The following is a 21,702-nucleotide window of genomic DNA, read 5'->3' as shown; positions in this document are numbered from 1 at the left end:
GCTGGCGATTGAGTTCCACAGACTGTGTAGTACTGGGGACTTTAATCTGCCGTCCTTAGCGAATGCTCTGATGGGGCCCAGGATTTCATGGCTTCCATGACAGCCAGGGGACTTGACCCAAGTAATCCAGGGTCCAACTCATAGAGCGGGACAAACGCTTGACCTAATGTTTCTCTCGGGGCAGTGGAGAAGTGATCTCGAGTTAAGGGAAATAGACATCTCGCCTTGTCATGGTCGGATCACTTCCTGTGGAGGCTTGATTTTTGAAAAGCTACTCCCCCACCGCAGGGAGGTGGAACTGATTAGGTGGTTCCGCCCCAGACACCTGATGGACTCATTGGGTTCCAGAAGGAGCTTGGGGATATACCTGACTCTCTTGCCCACAACCCAGCAGAGTCCCTGGTTGCCGCTTGGAACATAGCGGCGACGGGGCCCTGGATCGGATTGCGCCTTTGTGGCCTCTCCACGGCAGTGGATCCAGGAGGGCTTCTTGGTTTACTGAGGAACTTCGGGAGAAGAAGTGTCAAAAGAGACACCTAGAGCGACACTGGAGGGCTAGTAACTCCGAATCCGACTGAACACTGCTAAGATCCTTTATTAGGACTTATCTCATGGCGATAAGGGAGGCAAAATGTGTGCATTTATCCCATCTTATTACGTCCGCAGAGTCTCGCCCAGCTGCCCTGTTTAGGATAACCCGTTCCCTCCTGAATTGGGGTGGGGGAATGGGGGATGCTTTGTAGGGTCAAGCTGAGGAGTTTGCTCAGTTGGACAAAATCACTCAGATTCGGACAGACCTGGACTCCATTTGGACAGAACCAGCAGAGATGCTGAGGGAGGGTCTTGCTCAGACTTTCTGGAATTAGTTCCAGCTTGTCCAGCTTGTCACCCCTGATGAAGTGGACAAGGCCATGGGAGCGATGAGTGCCTCCACCTGTTTACTGGATCCGTGCCCCTCCTGGCTGGTCTTGACTGGCAGGGAGGTAACACGAGGCTGGCTCCAGAGAATTATGAACGCCTCCTTGATGGAGGAATCCTTTCTACGGCTTCTTAAGGAAGCAGTGGTGAGACCCCTCCTCAAGAAGCCTTCTCTGGACCCACCTATTTTAAAACTATCATCCAGTCTACGGGTCCGTCTTTTGTCACATACCTCCCTCAGACCAAGAACATCGCACAGGATGGGCCTTCTTCCGGGTACCTTCAGTGGGGAAATGCTGGCTGGCAATGCCTAGGAGTAGGGCCTTCTCTGTTGCCACTCTGGCCCTATGGAATGAGCTGCCGCTGGAAATCCGGGCCCTACCCACTCTCATGGCCTTTCGCAAAGCCATTAAAACCTGGCTTTTCCGGCAGGCCTGGGGCTGTTGACCCCTGATAGTGATCCAGCCCCATCTGATTGGGTGTCTGTTGTGTTCCTTTTTAACTTGTTTTGGTCCCATTGTTTTAATAATTCTTTTTAATTCTTTTTTCATTTCTGTAAGCCGCCGGAGTCCTCCGGGATGGGCGGCATAGAAATTCAATAAATGAAATGAATTCAATAAATGAAATCCTTCAAATATATTTTATTCATTTTCACATTCCATTTTGCAATCACTTATTACAGGGTATTTGCTATAAGAAAAGAAATAAAACAAAATAAAAAAGAAAACACAGGTCATCATTCCCAACCCCACCTGACACTTCCATCCTCCATACACCCCACCTTCCCCCTCCAACTTTCCTTTCCTCCCTCTAACACTCCCCTCCTACTTCCCTTTCCCTCAAACCTTCCTTCTCCCCTTACTCCCAGCATGCCCTCCTTACATTCCCTTACTCCTTCCTTACTCCTCCCTCTTCTTCCCCTCTACCTCCCTCCTTGGTGTATGCCTTATTCAACTGTTGTTCAATCTGATAAAAAGTAAATGAACCAAGGAAAAAAAAATATAAAGAAAGAAAAGAGAAAGAAAAAAAAAAACCAACCGTATATAAGTACATTCTTGTTCTTATTGAGACTATGTTAACACCCACCCACCCACCCACCCCCCATAAATCCCCATCCCTAATCCTCCCGACTTCCCAGGGCCCACACCTGCACTACCTTCTGTCTAAAGTATCTTGTGTACGTATGGATTAAAAATAAAAATAATATATTAAAGGAAAAAAAAAAACAAGAAAAAAGAAAGAAAGAAAAGAGAAAAGAAAAAAAAGAAACCACTCTTTATGTGTAGCTCAGCCCCCATCTTTATCTATGCTTAAATAGTATAGGTCATTCTATCTATATTTTATTCTCGTCTCTTACTTCTTTGTTATTTACCCTGACCTCCTGTAGACTCTCCCATTCCTCTTCCTTAACCTTGTATTCAGATAAACATTTATACAGATTTGTGTAGGCATCAATATACAATCTAACCAAAAATCATCCCTTCCGATAAAATATAAGCAACGTGGTTCATGCCACATATTCAATGTTACTTTACAGAAGAATAATCAAACTTTCCCTTCTAATAAAATTTAAACAGCGTAAATAATCTTTCTTAACCTCATTTTCAAACAATAATTCAAAATAATCTAACCAAGCTTTCCCTTCTTAGTAAAGTTTGAGCAGCGTGGATCAAGTATTACTTTACACAAAAGTCAGTTTACATTCTATCTTAAGATAATCCCAACTGGCTTTCTCTTCTAATAGAATTTAAACAACGTAAATCATTCCGCATGCATTTTACCCTCATCCCTTGCTTGTCTGATATTTACCACTATCAGATTTATGCAGACATTAGTTTAAGATCTAGCTCAAAGTAATTTCACCCACTTTCCCTTCTAATAAGAATTAAATAGCATGGATCATTCCACATATTCAAATAATACTTTCAACAAAGTCAGTTAACCTTCTATTTTAAGGTAGTCCCTTCTAACAAAATTTAAACAACATAATTCACTCCGCATTCATTTTGCATCTATCTTAAGATAATCCCAACCGACTTTCTCTTCTAATAGGATTTAAACAACGTAAATCATTCCGCATATATTTTACCCTCATCCCTTGCTTGTCTGATATTTACCACTATCAAATTTATGCAGACATTAGTTTAAGATCTAGCTCAAAATAATTTCACCCAACTTTCCCTTCTAATAAAAATTAATCCGCTTTTTTCTACCGGAGAGAGGTCGCAAACCCCCATTCGGTCCACAACTTTGGCAAATATTTTAAAATGTCTAAATCCTCGATCTCCGCTTTTCTGCTTCTCCAAGGAGGAAAGGCTACCCCCTCCATCTTGCAGCCACGCGGCCTGCCGCTTGCCTTCTCCTTCCGCTTGTCTCTCCTCTTTTCCAAGTGAATCAGGAAGTCCCGCCTTTCAAAGTCCTACAATAGAAATCTCGGGCCTCCGAAACAGAGTTAAGACGAAATCTTTGATTCTCAAATGTGACCGTAATGCCGGCTGGGGCCTCCCATCTGTACCGAATCTGTTGATTTCTAAGTTCTTTAGTTAAAAAGGCATAGTCTCTTCTTGCTCTCAACATCTGGAAAGGAAATCTTTGAAAACAATCAGGTCCCTGGTCATCAACTCGGAGACTGTTATTATGAAGCTTTTGCAACGATCGCATTTCTGGATTCTTTTGTGGAGAAATATATAATTATGTCCCTCGGGAGCTGTCGCTGTTCCGCTACCAACGAGTTCTGGCGATAAATTTTCCAAATCTGCCAATCAAAGTTAAGTCCGGGCTTCCCACCGCATGGCTAAAGGCTTCAGCAAAGGTCTGTTTCAGATTCTCTGCTCCTTTTCGCGGAGTCCTCTAACTCTTATTGCAAATGCCTTCCTATTAAAATTATCATCACAAGCTGTTCTTCGGTATCTCTAATTTTTGTTGTAATATTGGATATTAGTAGTCAAATTAAAATTAGCCTTCTCCAAGCTTTCCAATTTATTCTCTATTTCAGCAGAATAATCTGACAAGGCAGACACGGCTGCAAACGTATTCGCCTTCATTTGGTCAATTTTAGACTTTAAATCATCATATAGTTCCAATACAAATTCCTTGATTTCTTGTTTAAAATCATTAAACATTTGAAAGAAAAATTCCTGTGTTAAAAATTCTCCAGTAGAGGGCATAGGAGGCAAAGGCTATGATTCCAGTATAAATTCTTTAGATTCTTTAGGCACATTTGTAGCAAGACGCTTCTTTGACCTGGGTGCCATAATAAATAAGCAAATAAACAGCGCTTTCGCTCCCCTCTGTTTCCAAAAAAGAAGAATTATTTTGTTAAGGAGCGATCTGCAGGAAAGTAAAACCGGCTAAGTACATCCCCTATCAATCACCAACGGAGAGAAATCGCCATTTTGAAGTCCGTTTAAACAAAGAAGTCTCTAAGGCAAATGGTGCTGGTATTTAAGATAGTAATAAAAGCATAAATCTCACAGGAGTGGGACCCGCCCGTATTAATCCTGGCTTGAAAAACTTTGCTTTGTCCTGGGGGGGGGGGCTCGCCTGTCTGGGGCTGCCAAAAAAGGCAGCTGAGAAGAACTGGCTGGAGATGAAAGCTCCGCTCCCGCTGGATCTAATCTCTGTCCACAGCCCAAAAAAAAGAGAAAGGCTGTGGATTACGAATAGTCCCTAGCATACAGAGCTACTCCCTGCCCCTTTCTTAGCCAAAAAGGGGTGATATCTACGATCTTATTTAGATATACAAACCAGATCTCTGAGAGGAGCTCGGTTGAAACCCTCCTCGGCAACAGGCCACGCCCCCGGAAAGCCCCCAATAAATGAAATCCTAATGCAGTGCATGCAATTAAAGTCTTGCTTTCTGTGTCTCTTCTTTGTGCAGGTTGTTGGAGCCAGGTGGTGAGGTGGTGGTGCAGAAGACTCAAAAAAAGACAGTAATTTCCTTTTCTATTATTTTGTGTGCCTAGTTTCATCCCAATGCAGTGTATGTAATGAAAGAGTCATTTCTGTGTCTCTTCTTTGTGCAGCCCATTCATTGAGTCAGTGATACTGAAGACTGGCAAGAACAGCTATCTTCCTTTGTAAGTAGCTCTTTATTGTTTTTGTACTTATTTTAATCTTATTGTAGTTCATCCATTGGGGCAAAGAATTGAGTGACATCATCTTGGTCACTCCACCGGTCACATGACCAGCAAGCCACTCCCACCTGGTCACATGGCGGGCAAGCCACATCCACTTGGCCACATGGCCGGCAAGCCACTCCCACAAAGGAGGCCATGCCCACAGAGTAGGTTCCAAATTTTTTGAAACCCATCAGTGCCTAATTGGGTTGATAAAATAATTGGGGGGAAAAAACGAGAAAAAATGGCCCGTTTTTATGAAAATGGCCCTGTTTTTTGTCAAATAAATTGCATGCATAGCCTTATGGAGGCTCATAGAGTGCTGCTGGAGGCTGCGGGAGGGGGGAATGGCCCGCTTTTTGCTCATTTCTGCCCTCCCAGGAGCTCTCTTAAAGTCTCCATAAGGGTATGCATGGCCATTTTGGTGGAGGCTTTGCTGTATTCAATGTATAAGACGCACCCAGATTTTCAGCCTCTTTTTTGAGGAGAAAAGATATGTCTTATACTACAAAATACGTATTTTCTTGTGTAACTATTAGCATTCCACCTTTTTTGTAGGTTTTGTGATATATTTTTTGGCCCTTTTCCTTTTGTAATTGGCAGAATTATTATCCACTTCTAGATATTTGGACAATATCTGGTTCCTGCTGGAATGCTGCCATTCTGAAAAGGAGGAGGGATGCTTCCTGTGGGTATGCTTCTTGGAGTGAATGTTTTGAATGAGTTCACATTTGCTATAACTGCATGGGAATTAGGTCAAGGACCAATCCAGCAGGACTGCATTCCCTCCAGACAGTTCTACCCTGTTTTCCAAGGTACCCTGAGGAACTTAGGAACTTCCCACCTCAGAGTTCTCATGGTACCATATTGGCTGTTGGTAGCACCATATTGGCTATTGGGAGTATCAGTGACTTGCGGTGAAGTTTATGGCTGGTGAGGCAAGCGGGCAAAAGCTGTCTGCTGCCCTGGCACTATGTCCGACATAGAGGCGGGACATATCTATGTGGACATGGTGGCAGGAGGGCTTTTGCTCGCTTTCAAGAAAGCTTTCCCTGGAAGCTTTGCGAGGAAACCCTGCAGGTCCCGGGAAGGAACGGAGCAGGATCTGGGGCAGCCCAGGGAGCCCCTGTGCAGGTTGCGAGAGGTGCGGAGGGAATGCAGAGGGGACTGCAGAGCTGGAGGAAGAGAAGTAGGAAGAAAAGGAAGACTCAGGAGTTGGAGTCTCATCCGTCCATCTGTTGGGTGGCTGCTGAGGTCAGGCTGGGTAGCTGTTGCCAGCTCCAATGGATGATTCTGCTTAACGGTTTAAAAAAAGCCTCTAAAAAAGTGCCGTCTACAGGAGGAGGGTGAGACAACCACGGCCTCATCTACATAAGGAATTTTTGGCTTTTAACCCTTGCTTAACTTTACTCGAGTGATCATAAATGCCAGACTAGATGAGGCACCTCGTTCTCCTGCCTCCTCCTGTAGAGGGCACTTTTTAGAGGCTTTTTTTAAACAGTTAAGCACTAAGCAGAGTCATCCACTGTAACTCTGGCATCAACCACCTCAACCTTTTTCCTTTTACATTTTTTTCTCTTCATGATGTCAGTGGTGAGGCTCTGCCTCCCCTGACTGCATGTCCCCTGGTGAGTATGGAGCACTGGATGAGAGTTGACAAAGGTAAATTAGCTTAACATTTTGCATCAGAATCTCCAGACTCCACATGACTTCTCTGCTGTCACTTCTCTCAGTAAAGTACCTTTTAAACTATGATTTGTTTCAAAAGTCATGCTTTCCTAAGAAGATAGTTGAGAGAAGATAGCTGAAGATAGGTCTTCCCCTACATTGGCATGCAGAATAGAGGGTGAGATTTTTAAAAACTGGAGATCAAAGAGAATCACAAATCATGAAATATTTGCCAGGGAAGTCTTGACACTTTACTCTGCAGCCCTCATTTTGTTAATAATCTCAGGTATTATTATTCTATATAAGTGATATGCTAACTGATCCTGGAGGAAGCTGTGTGTTCTTAATGGTCAAATAAATTGATGAGCACACAGAAGTCCAGTTTAATTCACATTTGCTAACTATGTTAACAAGCACATAGAAGTCAGATGTTTCACTATAAGGAAAATTAGTGGGACAGCATTGCCCTAGTGGTAAAGACAGATTTGGAGAGATTTCTATATAGACTTTAATTAATGAATTAACAATTAGTACTTTTGTTACTGATAATTGTGATAATAACAATTATGAAGAATAAAAAGCAGTTATAATTTGCAGAAATTTGTACCAAATTGACTGTTCTGTATGCCTTCCTTTCACCAATGTACAATCCAATCTTCTATAGCATGAGAAATAAGAATATCAAATGTGTCCTTTCTTAACTGTGGAAGTTTGATAAATTATTTTAATGTTATATTTATTTTTATTTTTCCTTCTCTTAATAAAATAATAAAGGTAGGAATGGATAGTTGGAATGGAGGCAAATCCAACTTGTCAAACAGGAGAACCATAGAACTCAAGATGTTATTTGCAAAAATCCTGCATCCCTAATTATTGTTATTTTAGTTTACTAATGCTAAATATGGATATTTGGTAGTTTTGGAATTTCACAGGCTTGAGAAACTTACTGGGGAAAATGACATTGTGATTTTGATAATGACCCCTTGTGAGGAATTCTACTGATACTACGACTATGTAGTAATATAGAATTTTATCCTGAATTTGAGTAGATGTCATCCTTTGAGATAGGCGAGACAAGAAACAACTCAAGTTTAACTGGAGTTATGCTTTAAGAATATTAATAGCCGTGCTGTGTTTATGTATGGCTTGTAAAATAAGAATAATATAAAATACCAGCAAGGAGGTTTTATTCTGAAGTTGCTCAGAGCCAATAAGAACTCAGAAACTAAACCTTCCTGAGGTCATCAAGAGTTCCAGGAAACCAAATCCATCCACCCTTTCCTGTATAAATGGGAGATTTTAATGTATATAGAATTTCATAGAATAACAGAGTTAGAAGGGACCTAGGGCAGTCAACTTTGACTTCGTCTATACCTGTACAGTTGGCTTTCCTTGCCTAAGTGTAGAACCTTATGTACATATGTCTATGGCCATGACTTTGAACTTATCATGGACCACAAATCATTGCTAGGATTGCTGGCTTGGGACCGGCCACCCCTGCTTCTTTGTCACCACAATGACCAGATAGACAATTTTCCTCGCGGCCTACAGTTATCGCCTTCTCCATCGAGCGGGCTCTACCTTGCCTGAACTGCTTGCAGACCCTACCCCTGAGACGCCAATCCTCCTCATTGACTATCTTGAAGCTGGTCCTATTTCATCTTGTGACATCGCCTGCCACTCAGCAAAAGGTTTAGGTTTATTCAATTTATATGCCACCCTTCTCCCAAGGATTCAGGGCGGCGTACAACATTAAAAGAAACACATAATACAAAGGTTAAAAAGAGATTAAATAGGATATCCCAAACCCAATTAAAATTGACAATGACATTTTTTTAAAAGAATTAAAATTAAAATTAACAGTAATCAATAATTTGTTTTTGTTCAGGCCAGGCTGGCTTGCTGGAAAAGCCAACTTTTTAGGGCGCGTCGGAAGGACCGGGGGTTGGGGATTATATGAAGCTCCGTGGCAGCTCATTCCAGAGGGAAGGCACTCCCACACAGACTTTACATTCTGACAGGTTTTGAACTGGATGTGGATGGGGTGGCCCAAGCGGCCTGTGGGGTTTGAATTTAAAATGTTTAACTGCAAACCTGATGAACTGTTAGTAATAAATGATTGTTTACTGTAGGGGGACTGGGTCATTGTTCCACCCAAACTGTGCATTGCAGTATTAGAGGCCTTGCACATAGGGGATCCTGGAATTGTCAGGATGAAATATTTGGCCAGGAGTTATGTGTGGTGACCTAACATGGACAGGGAGATAGAAGAATGGGTGGCTACCTGCACACCATGCCAGGAGTCCAGACCAGCTCCCCAGAGGCACCCACAAAGGAGTGAGAGTGACCTCAAGCACCATGGTCTAGGGTGCACATAGATTTTGCTGGCCCTGTTCAGGGCAAAACCTTTGTGGTAGATGTGGACACCTACTGAAAATGCCTAGAAGTAGTCCTGATGACCTCTACCACAGCAGAAGCAGTCATCAAGGCACTACAGAGACTTTTCTCCACTCATGGCCTGCCCGATGTTTTAGTCTCTGACAACAGGCCCCAATTTACAGCCATGCTATTTGAGACCTATTTAGCAGCACAGGGAATCAGACATGCCCTGGTCGCTCCATACCATCTGGCTTCCAATGGTCAAGCAGAGAGAATGGTGAAATCTGCAAAAGAAGCCCTATCCAGGATGGGACTGGGAGATTGGCAAACACGGGTTGATCAATTCCTCCTCATACAGCACATCACGCCAAGTGCTACCACTGGTAGAAGCCCTTCTGAGCTTCTAATGGGTTGTCGGCTAAGGTCCCACTTAGACCAGCTATACCCAAACTACTCTGCCACATCGCCTCCAGATTTTGACCAGCAAAATTAGAGACTTTAGCATAGAGCAGTGTTTTTCAACCTTTTTTGTGCAAAGGCACACTTTTTTCATGAAAAAAATCACGAGGCACACCACCATTAGAAAATGTTAAAAAAATTTAACTCTGTGTCTATATTGACTATATATAAGGTGTTTTTCCCATGGCACACCTTACACTATGTCACGGCACACTAGTGTGCCGCGGCACAGTGGTTGAAAAACACTGGCATAGAGGAACAGGTTTATGCCCACAAGTATGCTGGGTAAACTCTTTGGATTCCTGCTACAATAATAGGCATCACCGTACCTTGCTATTAGAGCTTGAGGACAGTCGAAATTGGAGATGGCACATTGACCAACTCCATGGCCACATCTCCAACTCCAGTCTTAGGCAACCAGAGGTAAGCCATGGAATAGTTAGCCAAAGCCCTACACAAAAGAAGCATGAATTCACTCCTTCCACAGATAACTCAACCCGAAAGTTCCGGGGCACTTATCTGTAATTGTTGCAGGCCCACAGCGAGTTCGGAGTAACCCGGCTCCAGACACTCCAGCCGTGGCTTGTGAGAAGTTCCAGGAGCTTCTACCAGGCGAAGCCGCAGAAACAATGGATCCCACCAACTGAAATGCACAGGTCTGGGTGAGTCACCAGAAAGCTCTCCTACCTGCATGACTATGTCATAAGTTGGTTGAGCCCATCAAAGAGGGGAGGGTGTTAGATACCAGAAACATTGGTAATGGTTTACACCAAGGTCCTCTGTTCTGGCAGGAACAGAGATTCAATCTGATTGGTCGAAGGGTCTGACAGCTCCCTATAAAAGGGCTGCTGTCAGACTGAACCTTTGCTGGATTGTACATAGTTGACTTGTGCTAATCAAAAGCTGTTTGTTATTCTGAAGCCTGAGAGTGCCTTCATTCACCCAATCTAACATTTTCCAAAGTATTTTTGAGGGGACAGGGATTCCCATAGTTTACACTAATGGCATTTTTTTAGCAACACATTTGATAAAGGCATATATACAATACAACAAAAGACAAGTTAGTTATCCACAGCAACAGTTCTACAAATCCCATATTGCAAATAATACAGAGTCCACCCCCAATAGCCCTCAGTTTAATATCTTATAGTAGTATACCACTAGTAACCCACTCTATTTAGATTTATTATTTTCTCTCCTATATTCCAATGTGCCACCCTCTCTCTATAGTATATGCCACTGTTGAAATGTCTCTGACTCACCAAAGAGCTATTTTGATTTGTTCAGAAAACTCCTCTATTACTATCTCCCTTTGCTTTGGGACACACACAAACATACACGTCTAGCCAAGGTCAGGCTCTTCCCCTAGTTGTGGGATGCAGAATGGAAGGTGATATATTTTAAAAGGTAGAGGTCAAAGACAATCACAAATGATTAAATATGTGGCAGGGGTTTTGTCTCACTTGAATGTGTTTCACCTCTCACAATTTAAACTGCAGCCCTCATTCTGCTAATAATCTGAATATTATTATTATTGCATGAGATATGATAACTGGTCCTGAAGGAAGCTATAGGGTTCTTAATGGCCAATTACATTAATGAGCATACATATCTGCTTTATTTATATTTGCTAAATGTGTCAATAAGCACACAGAAGTCATTTTTATTTTGGTGCAAAAGTCTCTTGAGAGAAATAAAAATAATTAATAAACATTCAAAGAGAAATATCTATGACTACAAAGAGATGTTTCAGTACATGAAAATAAGTAGGACAGCATTGACAGTGGTCGAGAGAGATTTGGAGAGATTTCTGTGTAGACTTTAAAAAAATGAGTTAACTACATATTTAACACTGGTACCTTTTCCATATGATAATTATGAAGAATAAAAAATGGTTATAATCAGCAGAAATTTGGAACAAACCTTCATGCATGAACTGATCACTAATAAAAGTATTAGTGTTGACAAAGTTATCTCATCATCTATCTGTATATCAGTAAAAAAATGCATGGTAAGATCTTTTATTTCTCTGTTTTTAAACAAGTTAAATATTATTGCTGAAAATGTGTTTGGCATTTGACACTTGAAAAAAAATGCTGAGATGTCCGAGTTCAAAGGTAGAATAGGTTGTGTCCCATTTTCTGCCCAAACTCCACTATGGACATTATTTGTTTGTATTGAATATGATACTGTCTTTTCAAGTTTAATTTTCATTTCCTTCTGATTGCTGGATATGGAGAATTATTAATTTATTGTACCAATATTTGATGTCTTTTGATTAACTATATTCCAAAATAGTACAATTTTGTCTTTATCACCAAGTTAATACCAAAGTTTTTATTTAACATATGTCATTAAACATATGTGTATTAATTTTATGTATTACTATCAAGGGTTTTTATCAGTGGTGAAATTATTATTTTTGTTTATTACTGGTTCTGTGGGTTTGGCTTGGTGGGCATAGCAGGGGAAGGATACTGCAAAATCTCCATTCCCACCCCACTCTGGGGCCAGTCAGAGGCAGCATTTGCCAGTTCTCCAAATTGCTCAAAATTTCCGCTACCTATTCTCTGAACTACTCAAAATTTACACTACTGGTTCTCCAGAACCTGCCAGAACCTGCTGGATTTCACCCCTGGTTTTTATTCTGTTATTTTAGCCCAATATGTGTTAAAGAGAATACCCCCCCAAAAGCCCACCACCATCACTTACATAAATTCCCATAGAGAAATTATACAAGGAGCAATGTCTGCACTTTCCAAGTAACAGACATAGCAAATTATTTTTTTATTTATTAGTAAAATTTACATTGCCTTTCTTCTAGAAACACAAAGCATCATAGATAGATTTTTTTCCCAATTTTCCAACACTACCACAATCCTGGTGTGCAGACACATTACAATGGGCTTAATTATTCTGAGTAAACTTTCATTTATGAAAATAGACTTGATCCAGTTTGTTCTACTCCCTACTCAATGCTTTTGATAACTATCCACTGCACTATGAGTTGCAGTATGGTGAAATACTGTACTGAAATAATAATTGTAGTGTGGGTTTCAGGTCTCCTCTGGGGAATGCTGCACACCACTGGTATTTTTTCCAACCTTTTTTGTTCTAACTGGTCAACCAATTCTTCTGTGAAATTCCACAATTGCTGAAACTATCCTGCAACCACTTAAATCTACTTGAGGTTGGAATTCTTGTGGCCAATGTCATTGCTTCACTAGGCTGTTTTACATTTATAGTGGTATCTTATGCAGTGATATTCAAGACAGTGTTAAGAATCCCTTCTGAAAAAGGAAGGCAAAAAGCCTTATCTACTTGTATTCCACATCTTACAGTAGTCTTTATGTTAGTATTAAGTGGATGCATTGCCTATCTGAGACTTTCCTCTAACACTCCATCTTACTTAGATATTGGATTGACTGTTCTGTATGCCCTCCTCCCACCCTGTTCAATCCAATTATTGAGAAATCAGAATATCAAATGTGTCCTTTCTAAACTGTGGAGATTCTGACAAATTCTTTTGACATTGTTTATATTCTATATTCTATTCTATTCATTATTATTTTTATGTTTTCTTCTCTTTTCATTTACTCATGTGAAAATATGATATAATGTGCTACTTGGAATGGAGGCAAAGTTTAGCCAATATCCTGCACTTTTAATTACTGTCAATATTTTTACAGATGCTAAATATGGATGTTTGGCAGCTCTGGCATCCTACACACTAATCATTTTCATGTTTAGTGAAGTGAATATCAAAGTGTAATTTGAGTGGGGGAAACAGGTAGCAATAGCAATAGCACAAAGATTTATATACTGCTTTGTCAGAGCTTTACAGTCCTCTCTAAGGTTTTTAGAGAGTCAGCAGATTGCGGCGAACAAACTGGATCCCCATTTTACCCACCCAAAGAAATACAGTTGGCTAAATTCCTAAGATGGAATATAAATTTCAGTCTTCTGGTTTTTAGCCTGATGCCTTATCTTCTACGTCCAGTGGGTTTTCAGATTATTTAGCTCAGAATATTTTTTTTCTTTAGAATGTTTTGGCAGGAGCAGACATGTGGCAGGGTGTGCAAGCTCTGTGTGAACTGATACTATTTCATATAACCTTTTGATAACCATGAGAAATAAAAAAAATAAAGCAATTAAAAAGATGACACATAATTCTACTAGAACATCAAAAAAGTTTTCAAGAGTTTTACAGCTTAATACAAAATGGAAAAGATAAGGCATGTTCTCTGATTCAATACTTGGGGAAAGGAACAAGGAAACCCAGGATGATATCTTATTGAAATGTCCTTGAGAAATATTGAATTTCATCCAAACAGCTAATAATAAATACCAAAAGCAATATTACTATTTTCTGATATCTCTGCCACCACCCTCACAATATTTTTGTAAATATAGGGGCTCTGTATAAATGCATTTGTGGGTATTTATTGAATCTTAGGTGACATACGTAACTTACTTAGAGGAAAATGAGGGGCTTTCAGCTAAAGGCATATGAAATTTTGTTATACATTTATAGTGCTCTATTGGATTTTGCAGTCTTGTTTCCTTGCTTTATCAGTGGATATGTCTTGTCTACATTATACAACTGTTCTAGTTATGATTTTGCACTGCTTTGCTGAATGAACTCAACTTTAAGGAAGGTGTGATTATTTCATTCTGATCCATGAACCTCCTATTTTCATTTTGTGTGGAGAAAAGGAATGATTCCATATGTCTTTAAGTATCTTCCTAATTTGTAATGCCACTTGCATCTGAGGATCTCTGTCTGTGTGAGCCTTGGTTTGGTGAAAATGCCAGCATTGTATCAAGGGTAAAGATAAAGCAGATATTATATTCTGCAAATCTGTTTATGAACAGTTTTCCCCATACCAGTCATACCAGAGATAAGAGGAGAAATTGCTTGGGATGGTTTATTATTAGACACAGTTCCCATATCACATTAAATAATGATCATTGGTTTTATTGTGGGAAAAACCTATAATCTGTTGGAATCTCAAATAAAGTCATAAATCACAATTATAAAAGTTATTAACTACATTCACAACAGCATACTAATCCCAAGATCAAATCAAAAGTCAGCATTCTATCAAAGATAAATTTAAAAAGGCAAATTGAAAATACAAGAAACCCATGTTAGTTACCCAGTGCAACAGTACTACAAAATCCATATTGCAAATATTACAAATATCCATCCTACAAGGCAGTCAATTCCCTACCTTATAGTAATTTGCCTACTACTTAAACTGGCTTGTTTTCATATCTGAGATCTCCCACTAGCATTCCAAATTATTTAGTTTTAGCATATTTATCACATTCCATACCAAAATGCAAGTTATAATGTTTTACCATAATTCTCTCTTTTCCTCTCTTTCTGTCTCTGTCTGCCCCACCCTCTCTCTTTTGCTTTCTGCTTCATTAAGTCTAAATTGCAGTGTCCCAAATTGTATTTAATTTGATCTCCCACTTCTGCTATTTACTGGTGTAACATTTCTTTTTTTATTATAAATGAAACATGGAAACATGGATTCAGCCTGTGGTGAGATTCAAAGAATTAACAACCGGTTCTCTGACCTAATGTCTGACTGTTTAGGCATGGCTGGGTGGGCATGTGACTAGATGGGCATGGCTAACTTGATGCACTCACTTCAAGGGGCACTTTGCCTCCCATGGCCCCTCATGAGTGTGGGGATGCTGCAATGGCATAAATGTGATTAATGGTTATAAGTCACTTTTTTCAGTGCTGTTGTCACTTTAAATGATCACTAAATGAACTGTTGTAAGTCAAGGATTACCTATACAGATATACAAAAAGCTTCTTTGCTTTCAAAAAGATGTCCTAAATATCAATCATTGGATAGAAATGGGGAGATGCGCAATGAAGATCAATGGCAGTCACAGCCATCATGGAAACCTAAACCATTCTGTCTGAAAACCTTCCTTTTCATCAGCAATACCTGCAACCCAGAATTACAAATCAGGCAGGGTGCCAGAGCACCTTGAGAATTAAAATAGTTAAAATGCAATGATAATTATCAGCGGGCAGCTCTTGCTCATAAAGTGAAAACCTTTTAGCAGAGAGGTCATTTAAGCTCTCCAGAAAGTGAGTGGGCACACTTGGGCTACAAAATGCTGAGCTAAAGAAACAAATTAACATAGTATGTAGGGTACTCAGGTTCACGTCTCTGCCCTCCCAAGCTTGTCAGGATCACAATAAAATTAGTACATGCTTACAGATAGTTAAATAATCTTCAAGCCTGGTGGCATGTTACTAAACCTTATTATGATGAGAGAAAATTAAAATGAATAAGAGCTAGAATCCAACACCCCTAGCTCCTATTATTTTTAAATCTTACTATCATGAGCAATCATGTGCTTTGGCACTCTGAAGTAATGCATAAAACTCCTTTGGGAGTCAAGGTTGAATCTAAAGTAGTCATTGACATGTAGGATATTTTAGCAGATAATTGGGTGTACTACGCTTAGGTCAGATGTAATTTTAGGTTGCCCAAGTCCAAAATTTCAAGCCTAGTGGCAAAAAGTATTATGTTGCGAGCAGAGGAGTGCAGTACTCTTCTTGTGAAATAACTGTGGACTTTTTCAATTGTGTTAATGTCAATATACAGTGCAGATTCCAGACAGATGAGCTGGATTTGAGAATTGGTCTAGCAAAGGTTTTGTATACCCTAGTTTACCAGTACAATATTACTGGAGAAGAAGCTTCACAAGATTAGGTTAACAACTATTTATGCCTTTTGGGCAATACTGTTACAGTGAGTTCTGGTGCTTAGATCATTCGATAAGAGTACCCCATGGTCCTTGACAGAGTGGGGTCATTTACAAGGTGTATCCACCTCGTATATTATGTATGTTATGTGAGAATACTCTGATATGCCCATCCTGCATTTATTCTTTCCATGGACTGATACTCTCTTCATTCTGTGCATGCTTACACTTCTTTTTGTTTATTATTAACTCTATATATCAATATGCCACTTCCCTGCAGTTATGCCCTGCAGCTTTCTCTTAAGACATAAGGAGAGTCAAACCACAGTTTCTTACTTTTTGTTCTGGAATTCTCAAAAAATGTGCAGTTTTTGCATTTCTTTATCTTCGTGTTATAGCTGACATTTGTAACAGCAAATCTCACTATCTCTTCAGTAGCTGTGAAGAGATCGACTACACAGCCTCATTTGCTTCTTTCTAATGAATTTAGCTCTGCAGGACGTGGGCATTATTTCAGTCATTGTGCCCAAATCCATGATAAATTCTATCATAGACAAGAGACAATCTCTACTTTGGTTGTATTGCTCAAATCTTTCTCTCATTTGAAGCTTCTGATTTATCCCTCCTGATAGTCATGGCATATGATTGATATGTTGCTATTTACTATCCCATGCACTCTGAGATGGTGATGACTTGGGAATCCTGCAGTGAAATATTATTCTAATAATTTATAGAAATAATTATTATGAGATGCATGAAGAGTTGTGTGTGTGTGTGTGTGTGTGTGTATACAAAAACATATATACATACACACAAACATATACATATACACACATCTCTCTCTCTCCCTCCCTCCCTCCCTCCCTCTCCCTCTCTCTCCCTCTCTCTCTCTCTCTCACACACACACACACATTAGTTTAAAGGCTTTTTATTCTATTTTTAGCCTAAATCTGCTAGGGTAATTGAGAAAAAGAAATTTGATTTCTACCACTTAAACAAAGGCATAAAAATCCAGACAAATGCACACTCAGGAGAAATTATATAAGGCGGAAATGTCTGTTCTCAAGATTTCCATATTGGCATAGTAATTCATTATTTATTTGTTAGATTTACATTGTCTTTCTTGTAGAAACACAAAGCAACATATTTGACATCTTCAATTTTACACCATTACCACAATGCTATAGTAGACGTAAGACATTTTGATGGGTCCAATTATTCCAAGTAAACTTCCATTGAACCTGAAGATAATTTTTCTATTCCTAGGCAATAGGCCAGTACATGAAGTAACAGAACTATAAAAAGGAAAGAAGGAAAAATGTAAAGATTCTGATTGGATCTTTAGTCATCTTTAGGTGGATTCAAATTCCCAATTCCCATCCTATATCTGTTTTCCATGCTCTGATCATGTACTCATTCTGTCCACTTTTTACATTTCTTGATGTTTTCTATTCTTATCACATATCAAAATACCACTTCCCAAATTTTATCTAACTACATATCCATCTGTTTCCTTTTAGTTATACCAGCCTTGTCATAAATAAAACTAAAATCATGGTGTCTTATTTTTTGCTGCAAGAATTATTTAAAAAAATCAGAATATACAGTTTTCGCACTTATTTTTAATATAATAAATGTTGCACTTCTTATCAACACATCTTCTCATTATATCTGCAGTAGCTTTTGACCATTGCTGCATGGTCCAGATTAATTCCAGACTAGATTCCAGAGCAATTCCCCATTTGACTATTCCCCTGTCTTAGCCAGTCTCTTGCATACATTAGCAGCAACTAACTGAGAATATGTACACTGATTTTCTAAAACATGTATTTATATAAACTCTTTCTAAACCTTACTTGCTGTGTTTTTCTGTGAGCTTTTCTATTGACTTCTATGGATTTGCTGTATTACTTATCATAGCTATTTGTTTTAGGTCTGTATTTACAGTGTACTCAAGCAGCCAAATGGACCCTAGAAAGGGGTGTGGCTTGGAATACAAAATGAGCTATCATCTTGCTTTTTGATTGTGCCATCCAACAATTCCACCGGTTTCTATGGTGTTATTGCAATTCATTAGATTTTATGGGTTTATTTGAACTTCTTTTCACCCTGTTTCCTTTTTATTTTCCACAACATTTGACTTTTCAACTTATGTTATTGGTCAGGGCTCAAATGGGCTTAACTAACACAGATCTCCTAGTTGTAATAGGCAGAATTCAGGGTAGGATTCTTAAAAGGTAGAGCGGAAAGAGAATCCCAAGTGATGAAACGTGTTCCAGGGAGACTCCTCACCTGATTTTTTGTTTCACCTCAAGAGTACAATAATTCTGCTTTTTTGGACTTCCATACAAATGTATTCTATTATTTGTTTGTGCACCTATTGGCATTTAACTAGCTTTCTATAGGTTTCCTGATATTTCTTTTTGGCCTTTTCTCTTTATACTTATTATTATCCATCATCCTGCATGTGGCATGCAGGATAGATGGTGAGATTTAAAAAAAACCTGGAGGTCAAAGAGAATCACAAATGATGAAATATGTGCCAGAGGATAGGGTTTAAAAGATAAAATATGAGAAAATAAAATTATCATTATTTGGAAGAATTGCAATGATAAAAATGAAAATTTTACCCAAAATTAAGTTTTTGTTTGGATGATCCTAAATAAATTTTCATGCGCTGATCCATTCTGTACATTATTTACATTTCTTGATTTTTTCTATTCTTACCACATATCAAATTGCCACTTACCAAATGTTATCTAACTATATCTTCCTTTTTTGTTTCCCTGCAGTTATTCCAGCTTTATTATAAATGAAACATGGAGAATCAAACCACAGTGCCCTATTTTCTGCTGCTGGAATTCTCAAAAAACCAGGATCTGCAGCGTTTGCATTTTTTCATTTTCTTTATGTATATCTGTCAACTCTAACAACAAATCTTCTCATTATCATTGCAGTGGCTTTCAGCCATCACCTGCACAGCCCCATGTACTTCTTTCTCATGAATTTAGCTCGCAGGAGTGGGCATAGTTTCAGTCATTGTGCCCAAATCCATGATCAATTCTTTGATGGGCACCAGAAAAATCTCTTATTTTGGTTGTGTTGCTCAAATGTTTCTCTTTCTTTCTTTGCAGCTTCTGATTTCTCCCTCCTGACAGTCATGTCATATGATCAATATGTTGCCATTTGCCATCCATTGCACTATGAGATGATAATGAATTGGAAAGCCTGCATTGTAATAATTCTTCTAGTGTGGATTACAGGTCTCCTCTATGGAATTTTGCATACCACTGGCACTTTTTCCATCCTTTTTTGTTCTAATGTGGTCAACCACATTAGACATGTGACATTCCACATTTGCTAAAATTATCCTGCTCTGGCATAAATATACTTGAGGTTGGAATTATTATGGCCAGTATCATTATTGGACTAGGTTGTTTTATTTCTATAGTTGTATCTTATGCAGTGATCTTTAAGGCAGTGTTAAGAATCCCTTCTGAACAAGGAAGGCCAAAAGCCTTATCCACTTGTATTCCACATCTTATGGTAGTGTCTATAATAATATTAAGTGGATGCTTTGCCCATCTGAGATCTCCCTCTAACACTGCATCTTATTTAGATTTTGGTCAACTGTTCTCTATTCTATCTTCCACCCCTATTCAATCCAATCATCTATAGCATGGGAAATAAGAACATCAAATTTTCCCTTTCTCATCTATGGAGATTTTGACAGATTTTAATTTTTTGTTTATACAAAAAATTTTTGTTTATACTACTCCCCCCCACCCCATGTTCTTCACTTTCCTTTTTCTTCTCTGAATAAAGGAGCAAAGATAAAAATGAACATTTGCAATGGAGGCAAATTCATTCTTTCAAATCAGGAGAACCATAGAGTGCTAGATGTTATTTACAAAAAAATTGCATCTCTAACTATTGTTAATGTAAGCTGGTATTTTCTGACATTTCCTGAAACCAGGATCAGGGTTTAATGCAAATGGGAGAAAAACATGAAAGACAGAGGACATTTCAATGACGTAGCCTATTCCCCCCCCCCTGTGCTTTCTGCTATAAATGGGTTTCCCTCTAATTCTGGCCAATAATATAGCTAGCTAAAGTTTTAGCATTTCCAAATGCCTCTATAGTTCTTCCCTCCTATAATGGCCCTTTGCTGACAAACTTGTTATTATATCAACCTCAACTCCTGGTGACTGCCTGAACAAGGCTTTGTAGTTTTCTTGGCAACAATTTTCAGAAGGGGTTTGCCATTGCTACTTTTGAAGAGCTGAGTGAGGAGACTGACCCAAAGTTTCTCAACTGTCTGATGTCTTCACTTCTGCATGAAAGTGGCTTTCAGATTGTTATGCTCAGAATATTATTTCTTTCTTTTAGAAGTGCTGTGGCAAGGCCAGACACCTGGCGAACTGAATTGATATTATCTCGCCGAATTACTTGACAAATACAAGAAATAAAAGAAACAAGAAGTTAAGTTATGATGATACATAATTCCACTAGAAAATTAAATATGCTTTCAGAAACTTTATAACTTGATACAAGCTAAAAGAGATAAGATCTGTTGCCTGGTCAAATATTTGAAGAAGGGAAGATAGATAGATCTGTACCAAGGATAATATTTTATTGTAATGTACTGTAACAAATAATGAGTTTCATATAGATTAAAATTTACTTTTAATCTATATGAAAAGCACTATTTTGAACTAAAGGAATATGAATGTTTCCCCTCCATGTATAATAAAATATTGCACTTTGTAATCTTGCTTCTTGCCTATCTGTAATTTTATTTTGTCTTTTTATGCTACACTGTTAAAAGTTATTATTTTCTCTGTTTGGCTCAAAAAATCTCCTTCAACTTTTAGATTTTCTTAGGGGGGATTAATTCTAATCCAGAAACCTCATATTCCCATTTTGTGTGTGTGGGGGGGGGGGGGGAGTAATGAGCACAAATCTCTTTAAGAATCTTTCTAATTTTAGCTCAATCTGGAGAGTTCTTTATGAGCCTTTGGTTTGAAGAAAGAGTTTCTATCAAGGATAAAGATAAAACAGACATTAGAGTTCTGCAAATCAGTTTATGAACTATTTTCCAAATGCCTTCACCAGATTCTTAAAGTGATGAAAGAGCTAACAGGAGAAATTGCTTAGGATGTATTATTATCAGAGGTGGTTTTCTATATCACACTAAATGAGGATAGAGGGTTTTAGTATGGAATAAACTATAATTTGGGAATCTCAAAACAAAGTCATAAATCACGATTTTAAAAGCTATTAATTAGATTAACTGTAGCATACTTAACCCTCGAATCAAGAAATGTGATTTAGAAAATTGCATAAATGAAGAAATATTAACATGTAGAGTAATCCAGTGACCAGTATTTCCGATTTTCTATGGATTTACTGTATTACT

General features: G+C 38.9%; 1 pseudogene; it reads left to right on the top strand.

Annotated features, from left to right (window-relative positions):
- Nucleotides 1-6,670: 6,670 nt before the first annotated feature.
- On the top strand, nucleotides 6,671-20,023 carry LOC116521497 (annotated as a pseudogene).
- The last annotated feature ends 1,679 nt before the right edge of the window (nucleotides 20,024-21,702 follow it).

This window comes from Thamnophis elegans, chromosome Z (assembly GCF_009769535.1).
Source record: "Thamnophis elegans isolate rThaEle1 chromosome Z, rThaEle1.pri, whole genome shotgun sequence".
Taxonomy (NCBI): domain Eukaryota; kingdom Metazoa; phylum Chordata; class Lepidosauria; order Squamata; family Colubridae; genus Thamnophis; species Thamnophis elegans.
This window is presented reverse-complemented; position numbering and strand designations above follow the sequence as displayed.